We start from the raw sequence: 18,751 nt of genomic DNA, 5'->3' as shown, positions 1-18,751 counted from the left end.
TTCAGTTTACAATCTACAACTTTCCATGATTTATATGGAAATTAAATAACAGCAGAGATAAAGAAACAAAACCTGTTTGATCAGTTTTATGAAGAATAGATGTGCTTTGGGGGTAGTATGTGTGAAACTTGTATCAAGAACTGCTTATTTACACAGGTGTCCATGATCATATTTTAGGCTATTTTGACTGAACACTGAAATAATATTTAATATCAGGAGGAAGAAAAGAGTGAAGTCCCTCATGTCCTTCTTTTTAAAAAAAGCCTGAATTGGTGTATTCTATGTTTAATCTAAAAAAAGTCTGTTATTTCTTGATATGTAACCTGTGATGCATTAAAGCTGTTGCTAATGTCCAAATAGATTGATATATTCTAGAAAAGGAAAACTGCCTTCTGGGATAATATAAAGGTAATTAGTTTTGTCCCAGGAAAGAATTGGCAAAAGCAGACTTCTCATCTGTAGGTATTGTTGGATGAAGCACTTAGTTGACTGAGAGAAATGTTTGTGGAGCATTGTTGTGACTGTTTCTCAGCAAGACTTTCATTTAATGATATTTGGCAGAGCAAGGGGTGAGAGGAGTCAAGGGGAGAAGAGTCGGTGACACATACATCTCTCTTGGTTTCTCATCACTGCCGTTTCAGTGACAATATGGGCTTTGATAAACTGTTCTTTTACTTGTAATATAGTTTAACTGCAATCAAAAAGTAAGGAACTGAATGTTCCCTGCTTTTATAGGAACTTCACTATGACCAGAGGTTTTTGGAAGTATCAGGTAGTATTGCAATTTTTCCACAGGCTAGCAAATTCCCAATAGGCAAATCATTTATAGAGAAGTCTATAAGGAAATATCTTGTGGGATATTTCAAAATGTATTAGAGGTTAAAACAAATAATTTTCCAGCAACGGAACATTGTTAGGGAGACGCTTATGTCTTAGAACCAGTTATAACCAAATGTGCTATGACTGAATAGTGGAGTATTAACAGTCTTTACAGAGATATTTCCAAATATCACAGAAATAGTTTTGTATAATTAAAGGCTATTAGTCTAGAAAAATCTATCTTCAATTTCCTGCAGATAATCAGTTTTGCAATCAAGCAAGGATTTTTGTGACCTTGTTATCTCTTATCAGCTTGTTGACTTCTGATTCTCTCTGCCTGTTTTCCAAGCTCTCATTAGAACTGTTTAAAATATTTTGTATTAAGACGTTCTTTTACATTTCAACATTTTGCAATAAATTTTCAAAATATTGTGTGGGGCTTTAGCTAAACTCTGTGGAAGTCACATGGTTCAAAATGGTGTGCAACTGAAAGACGTAAACTTAACCCTTATTGAGTCTGCTATTTTGAATCTTTTTACAGTCTTAGAATATAGCAGTTGGTAAAAATGACAAGGCTTCTGAAAGAGGTGGCCTGAGAGAGAGAATTATCTTTATTTTTTTTTAAATCTACTTAAGTACTTTTGCTTGATACTAGGGCTATACAGATATTTTCAAGTGGAGTGAGTTTTGTTTTTTTTTTCCATAGGAAAATATAGCCTCTGCAGGGCAAAGCTTCAGAGTGCTTTTAGTCTGATAGTAGTATAAGAGACGTAGCTGTGGTGATCCAGCTGTATAGTGGACCAACTGCATAGTTGTGATAGACAAGCTTGCAAATATACAATCCTTTGAAAATTTCAAAAGAAACCTGTCTTTCTGATAGCCCAATAGTTATCTTTGCAGGGCCTCAGAAGTCCACCAAACAGGCTGCCATGGAACCTTGGAGGCCAAGGAGCCATGGCTAGAAAATTAAGAGGAAAAAAGATGTCATTGCTTAAGTATAGACATTAAGTAAAGCACAATAGTTATAGCACTTCCAGCAGGGGCTTTCTGAAAGTGCTGTAAATTTGAGCAAGAGTGAACTGAACAGATGTTTGCTGTTCAGCGGGTTGGGGGGGGGGGAGGCGGTGTTTAAAGCCTGCTTGCATTGGCTTCTAGGGGTGCTTTCACAGGCCTCCCAGAAGGCTGCCAGAGTGGTCCATCTCCCCAGCCCTCCTCACCAGCTGGCAATCTGGCAGCAGCAGCTGCAGGGAGAGACCCTGGGTCCCCTCTCCCATACCCCCCAGGCAAGCATTGGCACCCCACTGCTTGGGTGGGGGGACTCCAGGCAGAGGGACCCCAGAGCTCTACCCCTGCAGCCTCTCAACCAAGCAATGGTACACTGCTGCCTGGCCAGGGCAGCTGCAAGGTGAGAGACCCCAGACCCCTTCCCCTGCAGCCCTCCGCCTCCCCCCCCCCCCCATCTGGACTGTGGCACACCTCAGGACTGAGTCAGCTACAGGGATAGAAACCTCACTTCCCCTAAAAGACCCCTCCCCCTGGCCAGGCTGTACACTGGGCTATGATCAGAGGCTGTTACTGATTTCAGTTGATGACAGCTGGGGGGACAGTGCCAATCCAGCACTTAGGCAGAGCTCATTTGCTCTACCCAAAGCCTAGAGTGCAACACTGCCTGGGATGGCGCCAGTTGTGCTCTAAGTTAACCCTTGATGGGATCAGGCACAGACATTTGATAAAGCGCTCTAACAAAAAGTTCTTTAGTTTAATACCTCATTCATCAAGAGTCAATTTAGAACACAATCTGCCATTTTCAAAGCTCATTTAAAGTATTTTTAAATCTCTCTAAGAGCCAGAATGGTTCAGTTATGACTTTAGAGCTCTTTCTGTCTCTTAAAGTGAGGGAGGTGTAATGTCTGTCCTTAGCCATTATGTCTACTTTCATAAGAAAGTAAGGCTAGAAGGAACCTCACAAGATCGTATAGTCTACCCCCCTGCCCAAGGTAAGATCATCCCTGACTGAACCAGCCCACCCAAGTGTCTATATATACAACATACTTCTGAATAAGATCATTCAGTATATTATTTTAAATGCTTTGAATGAACTTTGGATGTAAATAGTGCTAAATCAAATTTGTGAGACAATTTTTTTTTGTTCAATTGATCTGCATTTATAGGTACTCCCTGATGTTGTTTTTATCAGTAAATATGTTTTTCACTTGTGCAGCATGTCTTGACATAAGTTTAATGGTTTGTCTTAAGTGGGTGACTCAGTTAAATTTGTACAGTACAAATAAACTATTTTTATTTTGTACTTGTGTTGTAAAATGCTTTCTGAATTTTCATTGAATGACTTGGTTAGGTTGATAGATGAAGTACTTCATAATTAGTATAATCTAACCTTCAACCTATGAATAAACTTTTTTTAGAAGAATAAAGATTACAGGAATTCAAGCACAGAGGACACATTTAAGTTGTTCTAGGCTTCATTACTCATAGATATATGTATGTCTGAAATCAGTGGGAATATCACTCGTACCTGAAAGCAAATGTTCATCCTTTCATCTCTGTGTTAAGGTTGTTGTTCATGAATTGTAGCCTCTGGTGTCATTTTTTCCTCAGTATGTCATAGATTATATACCTGATATCTTCAATATTTCATAGTACTCTGGAGTCAATTATATTAAATTGTTTACATACTGTGTTTTATGCCATGATATCTTGCTATAAAAGGAGGAGAGAAAATTTCTGCTAAGAATCCCTACCCTGCAATTATTAGTTTTACATGGGCAGGGAAGGAAAGAAAGGCATTTTAAACCATGCTTATCCCTTTCAAACTGATTGTGTCCAGCATTCTCGTATAGGTTTTTTTATTAGTCAAACTTTTCTACAAAGGCCTGCTTAAGGAGAGATTACCAAGAGACAGACAAACTTATTAGAAATGCATTTATTTAGAAAAGTAGAGAACCTTCAGCAATTTGGAAGAAATGTAAATATAGATGGTGGAATTTCCGGGCTTTTCATATTTTATATTCTTATCAAATGCTAATATTGAAGTGCATATAAAAAGCCTTAGATGACAGACAACAAAAATGTTTTAGTGCAGAGCATGCCACTGAGCACTTGGCTAGACTATTTTCAAGAAGTTATGTGTATGCTTTTATTTTATTCACATTTATTCTCTCAGCCTTAGTGATCAGAACCAAAGCCTTTGGATTGGTCATGCATAACATTAACAATAAATTATGACATTTAGGGATTATAAAAGTGGAAGGACAACTACACCTTTTAAATCTTGATATAACCCAAACTAGAAAGCTGGTATTAAAAAGGGAGGAAACTAAGCAAATGCTGTAAAATGTGACTATGCAATATTTATTCATGAAGCAATTCAATGTCAAAGGACTCAATGAAAGAAGTGCTCTGACAATCCAGAGGCAGAAATCTACATTTTAATATAGATATCTCAGATGGCAAAGCCCTTTTTATTCATATCTTTCCTTTTACATCTAACAGGAAGACCCATGAAGAAATAAAAACAGCATTTATAAGGAGGTTTAATAGAAAGCCTTTTTCCCCTTTAATTGTCTTAACAGAAATGAAGGTTAAAAAGGATATGAAGCTTGGAGATTCAGTGTGTGTGTGTGTGTGTGTGTGGATCTCTCATAAGCATAAATGCAAAACACAAGAATGTTCTCAAAGTCAAAAGAATATGAGCCTGAGGTTTACAGGGGTACAAATAAAAGGATATTCAAAATACAAATCCAAAACCTAAAACAAGAAATATGCTATTTATAAGACAAGAAGCAAGTTATTGCAAGTGTTGACTTCTTCAGCTTGATTTTGCCTTGAACAGATGCAAGCATGAGAGCTAGTGGCACTGTATTCTACAGCCCTCTAGAACTGAGGGTATACTTTTCTTTTCAAGTGATGTGAAGTCTCTTGTCTCAACTAGAAAATTGCATCAAATTCTTGGTCATTACTGTTTTCCAGCTCCACATGTTGTTGTGTTGTGGTCCAGTTAAGGAGAGAATTCAATATTTTGGATTTATAAGGGTACTTCACATGTTAGTTGAACTTATCAGAACTCAGAATTTCCAAGGGAATTTTATGAAAATAAAAACTGGAAATTTCCTGCTGAAAAATACTTCTAAACTCTCTTTTTAAGAAAAAAAAAATCATTTTGATCAATTTTATTTCTAAAAGATGATCACAAGAAGTTTCCAAGGTATGCTATGAAGCCAATTTCCTGGCTATTTGCTATTTAGCCAGGATCCTGACAGCCCTGGAGTTGGGCTCCCAGCTCTTTAATGGGGATCCTACAAGCCTTGAGAGCCTGAGCCCTTCTTTTTTAAAAAATAAGCTGGGTATCCAGAGCTGCCAGGCTCATCAGGTTCCTATACATGTGCAGCGATTAATTAAGCCTGCCAGAGCGTGATAATTACTGTGCTCCAGCAGACTCTGGCATCTCATATTTCAGCATCCCTATACTGAAAAATGGCAGTAAGCTTTCATTCAATGAGCTTTGGTTAAAGCGCCCCCAGCGCCATTTTTCAGCATGGGGACGCTGATGCACAAGATGCTCTGGGTGCTTTAATTAGAGCAGCTCTCAGCTCTCAAAGCAACGCCCCCACACTCCCACAGCATGTGTATAAACACCCCTAGTGTTGTGCAAGCCACACACTCAGGCTGCTGGAGAGTGGGTCAGGACTGGAAGTAGTCCGGGTTCCCTGAGGTGTTTACATGATTTACTTGATCCAATTTAATATTTTCCTGTTGAACATTTCAATTGAATTCATTCAACTGGAAAATTTTCCAACCTCTGGGGGAGGCTCTTTTATTCATGGCCATTTTGTTTTGCCTGTTTTGTCTATGGCCATATAAGGACATTGTTTCTCGTGAGACAATAGTTCAGGATTTTTCCCTCAGAGTGCAAATGGCTGCTCCAGGAGAAAAATAACACAGGAACAAGGAGGGTTAAATCACTCCTGAGAGAAGTTTCTCTTGAGAGAGTGAATGTCTGTACATATTCACTTCTGAGAAAAGCTATGGTATAGTCCTCCAGCATCCCAGAATGCTTTGCTCCTCTCCCCCACCCCAGAAGACTGTCAGTTGCTGGACTCTCTTGTTTCAGCCAAGCAGGGAGCAGAACGCGCCCTTGTCATAATCCCCTCATTGCATAGCAAGGAGATTCAGGTTAACCTTAAGAAGTCTGGGTTAGCCCGTCCAGGCTGTTCTGTCGTCTGCCTCCAGGCAGACTGAGGGAGCGTGCAGAACATGCTGAGATCTGTGCATCCAGGAGACCCCTATGCATTCCATTGATTCTCCAAGCTCTCTACTTTTCAAGGACTCTGTATTTGAATGTCTGTTCAGACACATTTCTGGGTTCATTTTTCTACCAAGAGAACAAACCTAGAAGAATGCTCCCAAATCATTTGAATGTGTATACAATCTATGTCTGTCTGTTCAGGTTATTGTCTGTACTATTCCAGTAAGTAATTTGTACTTGGACTTACAGCTGCCGGGTTTTTTTTATAATGCTAAATAGTGAACTAACCCTATATGCTAGTCACAGAGGGATAAATTTGATCCTGCAGTATATCACTATCTCTGTGTTATTTACCTTGGACTCCACTCTGTCATAGTCTGTGCATTAAGGAAATTTTCCATTCTTGAATAACACAGGTTTTTAAGGTCTAAAGGACCCTAGCCAGCATGGCTAGTTTGTTAGTTTGGCTTTTGAGTCTGAACTACAACGTTTCAAGCCATGTGGGGACTATGCTTGCCTTCAATATCTGAATTAGAACGTACCATTGATGTTAATTTAGCAGTATTAATAGGTTCCAGTTAGTTTCGCCGTCATAGAATGAATATGAGTTTATTTTTAGTCATGCCCACAATGATAGTTACTTGGCAAAGGACAGAGTGCTGTTTTAGAAGCAATGCAGGACTAATTCAGTGTCAAAACATGTATGCCTTTTTCTCAAATATAAACTGTACAATCTGTTTTACAGCACATTTATATCCCATTAATTGTACTTGCAGACAGCTGCTTTGACTGGAATGTTACTTGTGACTCCAGTTTATGGATACTTGAACTGGGCAGGCTAAACTTTGTGATGAAATGAAGGTTATGTTTTATGGTTATCTTGTCCCAGCAAAACTGCTGCAAAAGCAGGTTCTCTGGTACTGTGAATGTTCACTCCTACCAGTGGGTATTCTCCAAAGTCAATATCCGTGATTTGAACAAGTTGTAGTTGTGGAATGGCATTTTAATAGATGGAATTCAATCTGTACCACTGCAAATCTAAACAAATCTTCTCTTTTTCATGAATCTAAAGGACTGTCTCTCAGATAGGCTTGCACGATTGCTTTCATCATTTAATAAATTGCAGTCACATTCCATGTGCAACTTGGATAACCATTAAATTGGTCAGCTGTATATTCCACTGACTATTTGTGCATATTGAATATAAGCACAAAAAATAAAGATTAATTGAACATACAAGTTATTCACTTAACTGCATAGTCAGATGCGCATACAGTTATCTATTAATTTAAAAACTCCTGTCAGCCTTGTTCATCATTCTTTTTGTAGCTGCTGCTATTTGACAGGCAGTTTTATGTGCAGCTTCTTTCAGAAGCATATGCATAGTTTCATCAGTTTTTATGAAATACACCTGTTTCAAATAATTTTTAAACATTTTCAGGCTGTTTAGGAAAAATTGGACATGACAACTGCACTAGAAAAATGGTTTTCTAGGAATGCTGGTATTCTTTTGTGGAAAAAAAAAAACCTCCTTATGCTCCTTGTCATTGCAGCAAGGAGACTATAAACCTTGCATACCTGACAAGGACAGTTCTGTGGGTCAGGAAGAGGACCAGAAGTTAAGAGCTTGATCATTGTCACCGAGTACTCTTTGACCTTGTATACATTTATTGATCTCTATTCCCATATCAGTGTAACAGGGTTAGTGGTACATTTCTTTCTCTATGGTGAGTGTAAATTTAATTAATATTGTAGAGCACCTGAAATTGTTAGATGGAAGGTGATCATATGGTGTGGTTTGGGTGGGTGAGTGGGTTGGTAGGTTTGTTTTTTGCCTTAGGTTTTGTAAGGCAGTGTTCATCTGCATTGTTAGTTTACCCTCCCCGCCATTATTTTGTTTTGAATAAACTTTGAGGCATGTGGAGTCTGATCTCAAATTGTAGTGGTAAAACTCAGCATTGCTCTGGGGTCATGGTGCAAAATGCAGGCTAAAGGGTATCTAAGGACTTTCATGATCTCATGCAATTCTGGGTGCAGTCTAACTAGCACTGACTGCCACAGGTTAGTTATGGTAACATAGAATTGCCAGGGCATGTGTACTGACCACCTAAACCTCCTTCTGTCAGAGAGTCTTTGCATTGGCCATAGGGAACATGGGAAGCATGGATACCACGACAGCAGATCTGCCCAATCTTTTTCAACAATACAGTGCTTTCTTCACACAATGGATCATCTGATCTGCTGAATCCTAATCATGAAATATTCTTTCAAATTAACTTAATTTTAAGATGGTTTTAATCCTGTGAATGATATGCTCTTCCACTGGGGCCAGAAAGATTCTTCCCCTTCTCCAACCCCAACTTCTCCCAAATGCTTTGTTTGTCTTTGGGTTTCTTTCACCTTCTTATGAACCACTAGACTTTAAGTGTAGCTGGATGCAAAAGATTGATTTGTATGCATTACTACTGGGTCGGTCTTGTTTTAACCAGTTTTTGGTTAGGAAGGAATTCTCCCAAAGGGCCAGGGGGGAATTAACTCCACTTCTTCTCTGTACCCTAGGGCAGGATCCCTTTCCCAGAATCATCTGACAATACTTTATTTACTACAATCTGAATGGTTGTCATCCTTGTCCCCCTGCTCTTTTCCTGTGATGCATTATCAGTTCCTTTTTATTGGGTACTTTGGGCTGTCATATGCAATGAGGAACAAAGTGAGTGTTGTTCTGGACACTTTTGGACAGCTGGTTTTCTGTGACTGGAGGGAACTGGGCCAGTGCCCCAGGAGGTCCAGTTATAGTCCTATAACTAAGGGTGGACAAGAGGGGCATCCTCCCCAGGCACTCAGAGTCCATGCCTGAGCAGCCCCATTGCTAACCCATGACTTCAAAACTGTTTCTGACTGCTGCTATTACTGCTTTAAATGCAACAGCCAGGTTGGGTAGAGCCTGCAGTAGTGGTGGTGGTAGCAGCACACACACCAACACACAAACACCTCAGCTTGTTATACTGTTGGGCCTATATTCCAATATGTTTAGACAATCAAGGCCAGTTAATGATCATCTGCTTTGAGGTTGAAAAGAAATACAGCTGACACTGTTCTAGTGTTTGCGCATAGATACAGTTACAAATGATGCAGGCTATGTAAGTTTTGAGTCTTTTCTAATTATTTTATGGGCTTCTGGAGAAGTAGTCAATCAGTTTAATCCCAGATAACTGGAATTTTCCAGATTTGTTCGGTATGCCATGGAGGGGCCAGGAGGAACTAGGGCTGACCTAGAACTATGGAATCAGTAGCATCTTTAACAAGAGTCTCAGTATGGCGATTGCACACATGCTGTTTCTGTCCTCAGCTAACTCTCTTTTGCTGCAAACACTTTTTTCTCTCTCTCTTTCGTAGCTAAGAAAATTCTGAGGGGTTGGGTTTTTTGCAGGGTTTTTGAGTATGTTTGTTGGAGCAATATTTGCCCCGCACTGAGGCAGAAAGCCTGGCATCTTGTAATTGTGTCTGAAAACCGCTAGCTGAATGTTAGCAACAGAGAAGACAGCACAATGACAGCAGAGGAAGTCCTAATACATATTCCTTGATAAAAACTGGCACTTCAACTTAGTCTTTTGGCGTTTTATTTCATTAAATTTCTGAAATGATTGATATCGCTGCCCCATTCACAGTGAGGCTGTGTGTGTGTATGTGTGTGCGCATGTGTATTGTTGTAACTAGCAATAACATGTTTCCATGTGTATCTTTTTTTGTTCATTTAAATTACAATAGCGCTATGTAGTATATTGAAGTCCCCCCTGTTTATAAGCAGTTAGTGCTCCATTGGGGGAAAAAATAATTTAGAACTAATTAAACACTGGGTTAGATTGTGTTCCCTTTGAAGTAAATATAGTAGTAAATTCATATCAACTTCTACAGAAGAGGAATCCTAGTCTACTATGTTTTTTGAAAAGTTTATATCAGAATTTTCTGTCCAGAAAGGTCTCACCCTCACTGTCTACAGGAAAAGGTGCTGCTTTTTTGGAGTGTAGTTGCAGTGGTGGAGCTCCTGGCATAGCCCTTCATTTGCAATGCAAAACATTGCTTTCTAATCCATTAGAAGTAGCTCTAGCTTAACATGAGCATTTGCTTAATAGCTTGCAGTATGGAGGCAGAAAAGAGGGATCAGAAAAGCAGGGGCCAGTGACTAAATGTAATATAAAAGCATTACATTTTAGATCACCCTGACCTCAGTTAGGGCGATCTAAATGCCTGTGTGCACAAGGGTTCATAGGTATTAGGTCACCCTGAAAATCATACACCCAGTATAAAGTTTGTTCTTATTGGACAAGAACTAATTTTAGATCTATATAAATTAATGCGATCTAATGAATGCTTGCATGGGTCTGCAGCATAGCCCTGGAACTCAAAGTACAGCCACTTTCCACAGACCCAGAGCTTTGCTGTTTTTACCCCCCGACTCTGACCAGGCTGTTTTTCCTCCCTGGACCCAGCCAGCTGTCCCTGAATTCACCAGCCATGCCTCCCCTGGACCTGCCAGCTCCCTCTACTCCAAATTTACTTGCCTCCAGCTGCCCATGCCACTTCCTGGCAAGCAGTGAATGCTTGCATGTGGCATCTTAGATCTAGGCAGTTTAAACTAATCTGCCTAAACCTGAGCTGGGTCCCATCAATGTTTGTTTGCACCATCAGTGGCACCAGTGTCTGCAGACCTTTTTGATTTCTATCTCAAAATCCTGGCAGGAATTAATGTAACTTGGATTAGTATTAACTTCTCTTTTTTCATTAATGATGATATGGCTACTGCAGAAGCTATGGTATTTGAGACAGAGCAGACACCAGTGAAGTGACACAAAGTCAAAATGGGTATGCCAACTGTTTTGAAGCTCCAAGATCTGGACATTTAAGAGGCCTGGCCCTCTCAAATTCCCTCCTGAAGACGTGTTTCCCAGCTAGTTGACTGATATTTTTTTTTCTCAGTAGACATTGTTGCTACTTTATTTGAAATATTGGAACTAACTTACTTAGATAAAATGTGCAAAATGATATTCAAATATATATTTCTAGTTAGGTTAATAGCTATTTTTTTTCATATGAGGAAGCACCTAAGGCATCTCCTTGTGCCCTAAACGTACAACTAATAAAGGTCTGCTTAAAAGGTCCTGCCCCAGAGGATTGACAATCAACAACTTCAACCTTGCAAAGACATTTTTAATTTTAGCACTTGGATGGCCCACTTTGCAAGAGATTAAGCAAAGTGTGTATATTGGACTATATCCTAGAATTTCAAACTCTTTTTTATGCATTCTTAGACATACTATTGATACTTATACACCAAATTGAAAAATACTTTCTTCTGTGGCTAAACAGAACTCTCTAGTAGTAATCAGGCCTATTGCTCCACTGAAAATCCATGTTTGGGACCTTGGATCACTAGGGTGGCATGCAATGTTGCCTTCTAGGAATGAGTTCCTGGGGTAAGAAAACACCTAATTCAACTTTGCACAAAAACTTTCTGAGCTACCTGAAGAACAATATTGGTCAATTCAAAGAGATCATAAGCTTTTACTATATTAACCCAAGTCCAAGACTATTTCAAATTTTATAGATTCATAGATGTTAGGGTCGGAAGGGACCTCAATAGATCATCGAGTCCGACCCCCTGCATAGGCAGGAAAGAGTGCTGGGTCTAGATGACCCCAGCTAGATGGATATCCAACCTCCTCTTGAAGACCCCCAGGGTAGGGGAGAGCACCACCTCCCTTGGGAGCCCGTTCCAGACCTTGGCCACTCGAACTGTGAAGAAGTTCTTCCTAATGTCCAGTCTAAATCTGCTCTCTGCTAGCTTGTGGCCATTATTTCTTGTAACCCCCGGGGGCGCCTTGGTGAATAAAACCTCACCAATTCCCTTCTGTGCCCCCGTGATGAACTTATAGGCAGCCACAAGGTCGCCTCTCAACCTTCTCTTGCGGAGGTTGAAAAGGTCCAGGTTCTCTAGTCTCTCCTTGTAGGGCTTGGTCTGCAGGCCCTTAACCATATGAATGGCCCTTCTCTGGAGTCTCTCCAGGTTATCCGCATCCCTCTTGAAGTGTGGTGCCCAGAATTGCACGCAGTACTCCAACTGCGGTCTGACCAGTGCCCGATAGAGGGGAAGTATCACCTCTTTGGATCTATTCGTCATGCATCTGCTGATGCACGATAAAGTGCCATTAGCTTTTCTGATGGCTTCATCACACTGCCGACTCATGTTCATCTTGGAGTCCACTAGAACTCCAAGATCCCTTTCCACTTCCGTGCCACCCAGCAGGTCATTTCCTAGGCAGTAGGTGTGCTGGATATTTTTCCTCCCTAGGTGCAGTACTTTGCATTTCTCCATGTTGAACTGCATTCTGTTGTTTTCTGCCCACTTGTCCAACCTGTCCAGGTCTGCTTGCAGCTGTTCCCTGCCCTCCGGCGTGTCCACTTCTCCCCATAGCTTTGTGTCATCCGCAAACTTGGACAGAGTTTAAGATGACCCCAGCCCCCCAATAATTAGATTCTAATTTAATTTCCCACGCATAAAATCTAATTATGAGAAGATTTTCTTAAATTCATCCTCCTCCTCCCCTCCACGGGGGGGGGGGGGGCGAGAAGCTAGACCGTTACCCCTTGCTCACTTGCCCTTCCATGCCTGTGCCTGTCCCCACTGCCTGCCCCTGCCCCTTACTTCCTGCCTCCCCCCAACCCCTGACCTAACAAAAAATGTCTTGCATTTGACAGCTTGTCTAACTTTATCCCAACTACAGTTGATCTAATAAAACATATAATTCTAAAACAATCTTGCCTCTCTCTCAATTTCTGGACCATCACAGATACAATGTCATTTCTTGAAGTAAACACTCAGAACTCTGCTACTTTCCTGGGTCATTGATGTGCATACCAATTTAGATGCATGTTCCAGACATTGGCTTCCTCCCTCTTTGATAGGCATTCAAGCCAGGGCTTCTCTCATGTGTGAATAGCTGCTTTCTGGTGCAGAGCAGCCCTGACACCTGATCCCACAGGCAGGACTTAATCCAAAAGATTATTACAAAAATCCATAGATAAAGTCATACTGACTACCATACTAACATAAAAAGAACAAAACTGAGCATATATGGGAGGCAAGGATTTTGTAGGCGATATCTTTTATTGGACTAACTGCTTGGTTAGAATAGATTTAGACATGTCTCTGTATTTTTGTATTTCCTGGACCATAACAGATATAACAGCACTCCAAAACTGATCATAGCTGAATACATTATAAATAGAGACTGAATGTAACACTAGTATATCCATTTTAGGGAAATATCTATGAATGATTAGTAATGTACCCCAAATGTATGCATTGTCTAGGGGTACCGATGACATCCAATCAGAACAGAGTAGATATTTCTGCTTTATGTGTATTGCATAACAAATAAATCTTTATAAAAACCCAACTTGGCAGCAGTAAGAATAAGATGCTTTGATTTTAAAGTTCCACAGTTATTAATACTAAACACGGCTACAACCCAAACCCCTGCAAACACAAAGAGTGACTTTTGTTTTGGAGCTACCCCTATTTTGATTACTAGTTTTTACACAACTGTAGTGTTTTTAATCTGCAATGAAAATTAGACATTATGTTCAATAGGCTCTTGCCTATGAAAGCTCATGCCTTTCTGAACCAGTTAGTCTATAAGGTGCTACCCTGCCCCACTTTCTCTCTAACTTGAGACTAACATGGCTAATCACCTGTCTTCAGAAACAGAGCAAATCCAACAATAACTGTTTTATTAGCCAAAGCATTTTGCCTTGGCAAGAATGACTTAGCATACCTGTGGGGAAAGGAAGAGTTTTCTCAATGAGGAAAGTTCAACTTATGAATGATGGTCAATTTGAAAACACCTGCAGCAAATCTTGAAATGGATTTCATCTGCTAGAGTGTAGAAGAATATTACGGAGCTGGGAGGGGAAAAATGCAATTCCAGATAATTGAAATCATATACCTCAACTGCCTTGAACCTGTTGTGTGTGTGACTGCAACAGGAGATGAAATTTTATACGGGAAGGAAAAGAAAACTTATGTTTCATTCTTTATCTCAAGTCCAAACTATATAACGAATAAACTATGGACACTGTTAAAATGCAAATTAATCCTTACTCCCATGCACAATCACATTCATAAGAAGCTGCAAAAGGCAAGTACTTCCACTTTAGAAACTTATAGAATCATAATTATGAAGGTTTGGTTTTGTTTCCACAAGCTTTGGCTCAGTCTGTCTCTAAGCAAGTTCCTTCTCCTAATGCTCTAAAACAGGTGGAGCTTATAGCTCATACTAGTGACCCCTGACCACATCTCTCTCAGGTGGAAACACAAAAAGATTTTTTTAAGGACTGTAAGAACAAGGTGTTACTAATTTTGAGCTTCATGTTGTGGGCCAGTGAGGCCTCTTCATATTGACTTTCAGACATGTTTATCGTATCACTCTGACTTCAGTCATCTGCAAAGGAGTTCAGGTTTTTTTACAGCATGCAATATAAACTGATGACATGGTTTCAGAATCCTTCCACTAAAGGCACTGACAGCATAGTCAGCCCTTTGCTTATGTAGCAAGCTACATTCATCCTACTTTTGTTGTTTTTCTTGCTGAGTTATGGATCCTGGATCTGAATAGCATTTCTGTAGGCATTAACTAAAATTAGCTTTTGGTTTACCTAAATTCTCCATCTGAAAAATTTAGACCTGTGTTTCATAAGCAGCAAAGAAAATTGCTAAAGCTGGATAAACATTAATGTCTACTTCAGTTTCTTTCTGAAGCATCAGCTGTTTGCTTTCCACTCCACAGGAAATGATGATTACAGTACACTGAAACATCAAACCAACTGAAAATGGCTTGAACAATTAACTCATGGTTACCTTCTTTGGCTGTCAACATTGATGAAATATGGATAAATCATGTATAATTAGCCTAAAAGCTAGAGACTATAAAAAAATACCCCATAGTTGTGATAAAAAATATACATAGTTGTGTATATTTTTTTCACTTAGACTTACCAAATGGTAAAATTCAAGAACAAATTATATGTATATATATGTATATATTTGTTTCATTATTTAACTTAACCTCAACTAAAGCTCTCTGGCTCCCCATCCCCCAGTAGCAATGCATTTTCAAATAGAATGAACCATAGCACTATTGTTCAAAGTAAATACTCTGTATTGCAGAGGTAAATGAATTTGTACTGGGGAAAAAAAATCTAGGACTGATTAAATGTTACGTTTTAGAAAAAATACTCAATTGATTTAGCTCCAGGTTCTGCCTAGAAGTCCTTGTGCATCCTAAATACCATACTTTTGAAATGTAAACATGTCTCCAGATATATAAGATGCACCTTGTTTCTGAAAGCTAGAATGAAGGAAAAAAGATTTTTCCAGAGTTAGGGCTGCATAGCATAAGAGGAGAGATTAATCTTCAGCTGACTTGCCCTCCTTTTCCTTCTTAGGCTAACAGGAACATCTAGTATACAACAAAATTGCCATAAGAAATCTTAGTTTGATTAGTAGAGCAACAAGAACCTGAGAAGGGAGATATTATCATTAACACCGCTGGAATGAAGAACAATGGGCCATTAAGCAGCCAATTGATTTCGTCAGCTGCCTAAATAGTAATACTGTTACCAGGTGTTTGTATCTCAGGCAGAAAACCAGCTTCCCTGCATGTAATGCACACACGTCAATTTGGGAGAGGGGGAGCTGATTTTGCAGGGGGGAGGGAGAGTTTTATGTGAGGAGAAAATGGCACATTTATAAGTTCATTAGTCATAAATTGATGGAAATAGTTTTAGATGAACAATTTTCAACCTGTTATTGGGTTATTTACTGTGGTTACTTACACACTGTTGATTGAGGTGTGTGATTGGGCACCTGATGATACTATTTGATCCTTGGTGATGCAAACAAACCTCTTAAAACCAAGTAAATGAATCGAGCAAAGTGAATAACTGTTTCTTAAGCAAATAGTAAATTACCTTAAACATTAGTATGTTTCTTAGGCATTTATGTAAATGCAGTTCATAGATTCATAGATGTTAGGGTCGGAAGGGACCTCAATAGATCATCAAGTCCGAACCCCTGCATAGGCAGGAAAGAGTGCGGGATCTAGATGACCCCAGCTGGATGCTTATCTAACTTACTCTTGAAGACCCCCAGGGTAGGGGAGAGCACCACCTCCCTTGGGAGCCCGTTCCAGACCTTGGCCACTCGAACTGTGAAGAAGTTCTTCCTAACATCCAGTCTAAATCTGCTCTCTGCTAGCTTGTGGCCATTATTTCTTGTAACCCCCGGGGGCGCCTTGGTGAATAAAACCTCACCAATTCCCTTCTGTGCCCCCGTGATGAACTTATAGGCAGCCACAAGGTCGCCTCTCAACCTTCTCTTGCGGAGGCTGAAAAGGTCCAGGTTCTCTAGTCTCTCCTCATAGGGCTTGGCCTGCAAGCCCTTAACCATACGAGTGGCCCTTCTCTGGACCCTCTCCAGGTTATCCTCATCCCTCTTGAAGTGCGGTGCCCAGAATTGCACGCAGTACTCCAGCTGCGGTCTGACCAGTGCCGATAGAGGGGAAGTATCACCTCTTTGGATCTATTTGTCATGCATCTGCTGATGCACGATAAAGTGCCATTAGCTTTTCTGATGGCTTCGTCACACTGCCGACTCATGTTCATCTTGGAGTCCACTAGGACTCCAAGATCCCTTTCCACTTCCGTGCCACCCAGCAGGTCGTTCCCTAGGCTGTAGGTGTGCTGGACATTTTTCCTCCCTAGGTGCAGCACTTTGCATTTCTCCTTGTTGAACTGCATTCTGTTGTTTTCTGCCCACTTGTCCAACCTGTCCAGGTCTGCTTGCAGCTGTTCCCTGCCCTCCGGCGTGTCCACTTCTCCCCATAGCTTTGTGTCATCTGCAAACTTGGACAGAGTACATATCACTCCCTCGTCCAAGTCGCTGATGAAGATATTGAAGAGTATCGGTCCAAGGACCAAGCCCTGCAGGACCCCACTGCCCACACCCTTCTAGGTCGAAACCGACCCATCCACCACGACTCTCTGGGTGCAACCCTCCAGCCAATTCGCCACCCACCGGACTGTGTAGTCATCCAAGTCACAGCCTCTTAACTTGTTCACCACTATGGGGTGGGATACCATATCGAAGGCCTTCCTGAAGTCTAAGTATACGACATCCACCCCTCCTCCTGTGTCCAGGAGTTTCGTAACCTGGTCATAAAAAGAGACTAGATTAGTCAGGCATGATCTGCCTGCTACAAACCCGTGCTGGTTTCCCCTCAGCATAATTTGTCCTGCTGGGCTCTCGCAAATGTGAGCCTTGATAATTTTTTCAAAGATTTTGCCAAGGATGGAGGTGAGACTGACTGGCCTATAGTTGCCCGGGTCCTCTTTCCTCCCCTTCTTGAAGATGGGGACCACATTGGCCCTTTTCCAGTCCTCTAGGACTTGGCCCGTGCACCACGAGCATTCAAATATTCCCGCCAGTGGCTCTACAATGATGTCGGCCAGTGCCTTCAGCACCCTCGGATGGAGCTCATCCGGGCCTGCCGACTTAAAGGCATCCAGTTCTTCCAAGTGACTCTGCACCATCTCAGGGTCTACGCATGGTAGTCTGGCGCCTTGCTGCTGCCTCTCTACAACCCCAGTGAGAGAGTTGTCGTGCCCCTCACTTAGGAACACTGAGGCAAAGAACTCGTTGAGGAGCTCAGCCTTGTCCCCCCTGTCCGTCACCAATTGTTTCTGCTCGTTTAGCAGGGGTCCTATTCCTCCCTGGGCCTTCCTTTTACTCCCTATATATCTAAAAAAACAATTTCTTGTTGTCCTTTACTTGGGATGCCATCCTCAGTTCCATGGTAGCTTTGGCCCGTCTAACTGCCTCCCTACAAGCACGAGCAGAGGACGTATACTCTTCTTTGGTGATCTCTCCCTGTTTCCACTTTTTATGTGCTCCTCTTTTGCCCTTAGCCTGCCCTGGATTTCTCTGGTCAGCCAAGGAAGCCTCCTGGCCCCTTTCCCTCTTTTTCCTCGCATCGGGATTGTCTCGCTTTTCCTGAAGGATTGTTTCCTTAAAGCACAGCCACCCTTCTTGGGCTCCCATCACTTCAAAACTCCTACTCTGCAGTGCGTCCTTGACTAAGTTGTAGATTTTAAACTGCAATAATTCTGCTATTCCAATCATGGGTAGAACTTCCACTAATACCAAATAGTGTGATACCATTACAAGGTATTTTGGTGTCCATAAATAAACAATACTTACGATGATTATTATTTTTCTTTACTTTTCATTGACAAAGTTCTCCTATGGCATAGGTTACCATACTGTCTGAGCATCTCTCAATCTTTAATGCTTTTCCTGTCAACACACCGGTGAAGTAGGGAGCTAAAGTCCAGACAGGCCAACTGATTTGCCGAAAGTCACATAGGAAGTATATTACAAAATGAGCAGGGCTTATGAGTGTGATTATACCTAACCAATGAATCAATCTGCCTCTCCAGTATTGTACTATGATGATGGATATATTTGGAAGGAAAGGGATGTGATGCAAGCAACAGTAAGCCCAGTAATGGTGTTCCTTTATGAAGCTATACATTACTGTGTGAATACTTGGA

At 40.9% G+C, this 18,751-nt stretch overlaps 1 protein-coding gene across 2 annotated transcripts in view; it reads left to right on the top strand.

Annotated features, from left to right (window-relative positions):
* The window catches only part of GALNTL6 (polypeptide N-acetylgalactosaminyltransferase like 6), a 1,039,950-nt gene that overhangs the window by 516,259 nt on the left and 504,940 nt on the right, over nucleotides 1-18,751 (top strand). The window lies entirely within an intron of this gene.

Source organism: Alligator mississippiensis, chromosome 2 (assembly GCF_030867095.1).
Source record: "Alligator mississippiensis isolate rAllMis1 chromosome 2, rAllMis1, whole genome shotgun sequence".
NCBI lineage: Eukaryota > Metazoa > Chordata > Crocodylia > Alligatoridae > Alligator > Alligator mississippiensis.
Note: the sequence above shows the minus strand (reverse complement) of the source record. Positions and strands in the feature narration are given on the sequence as shown.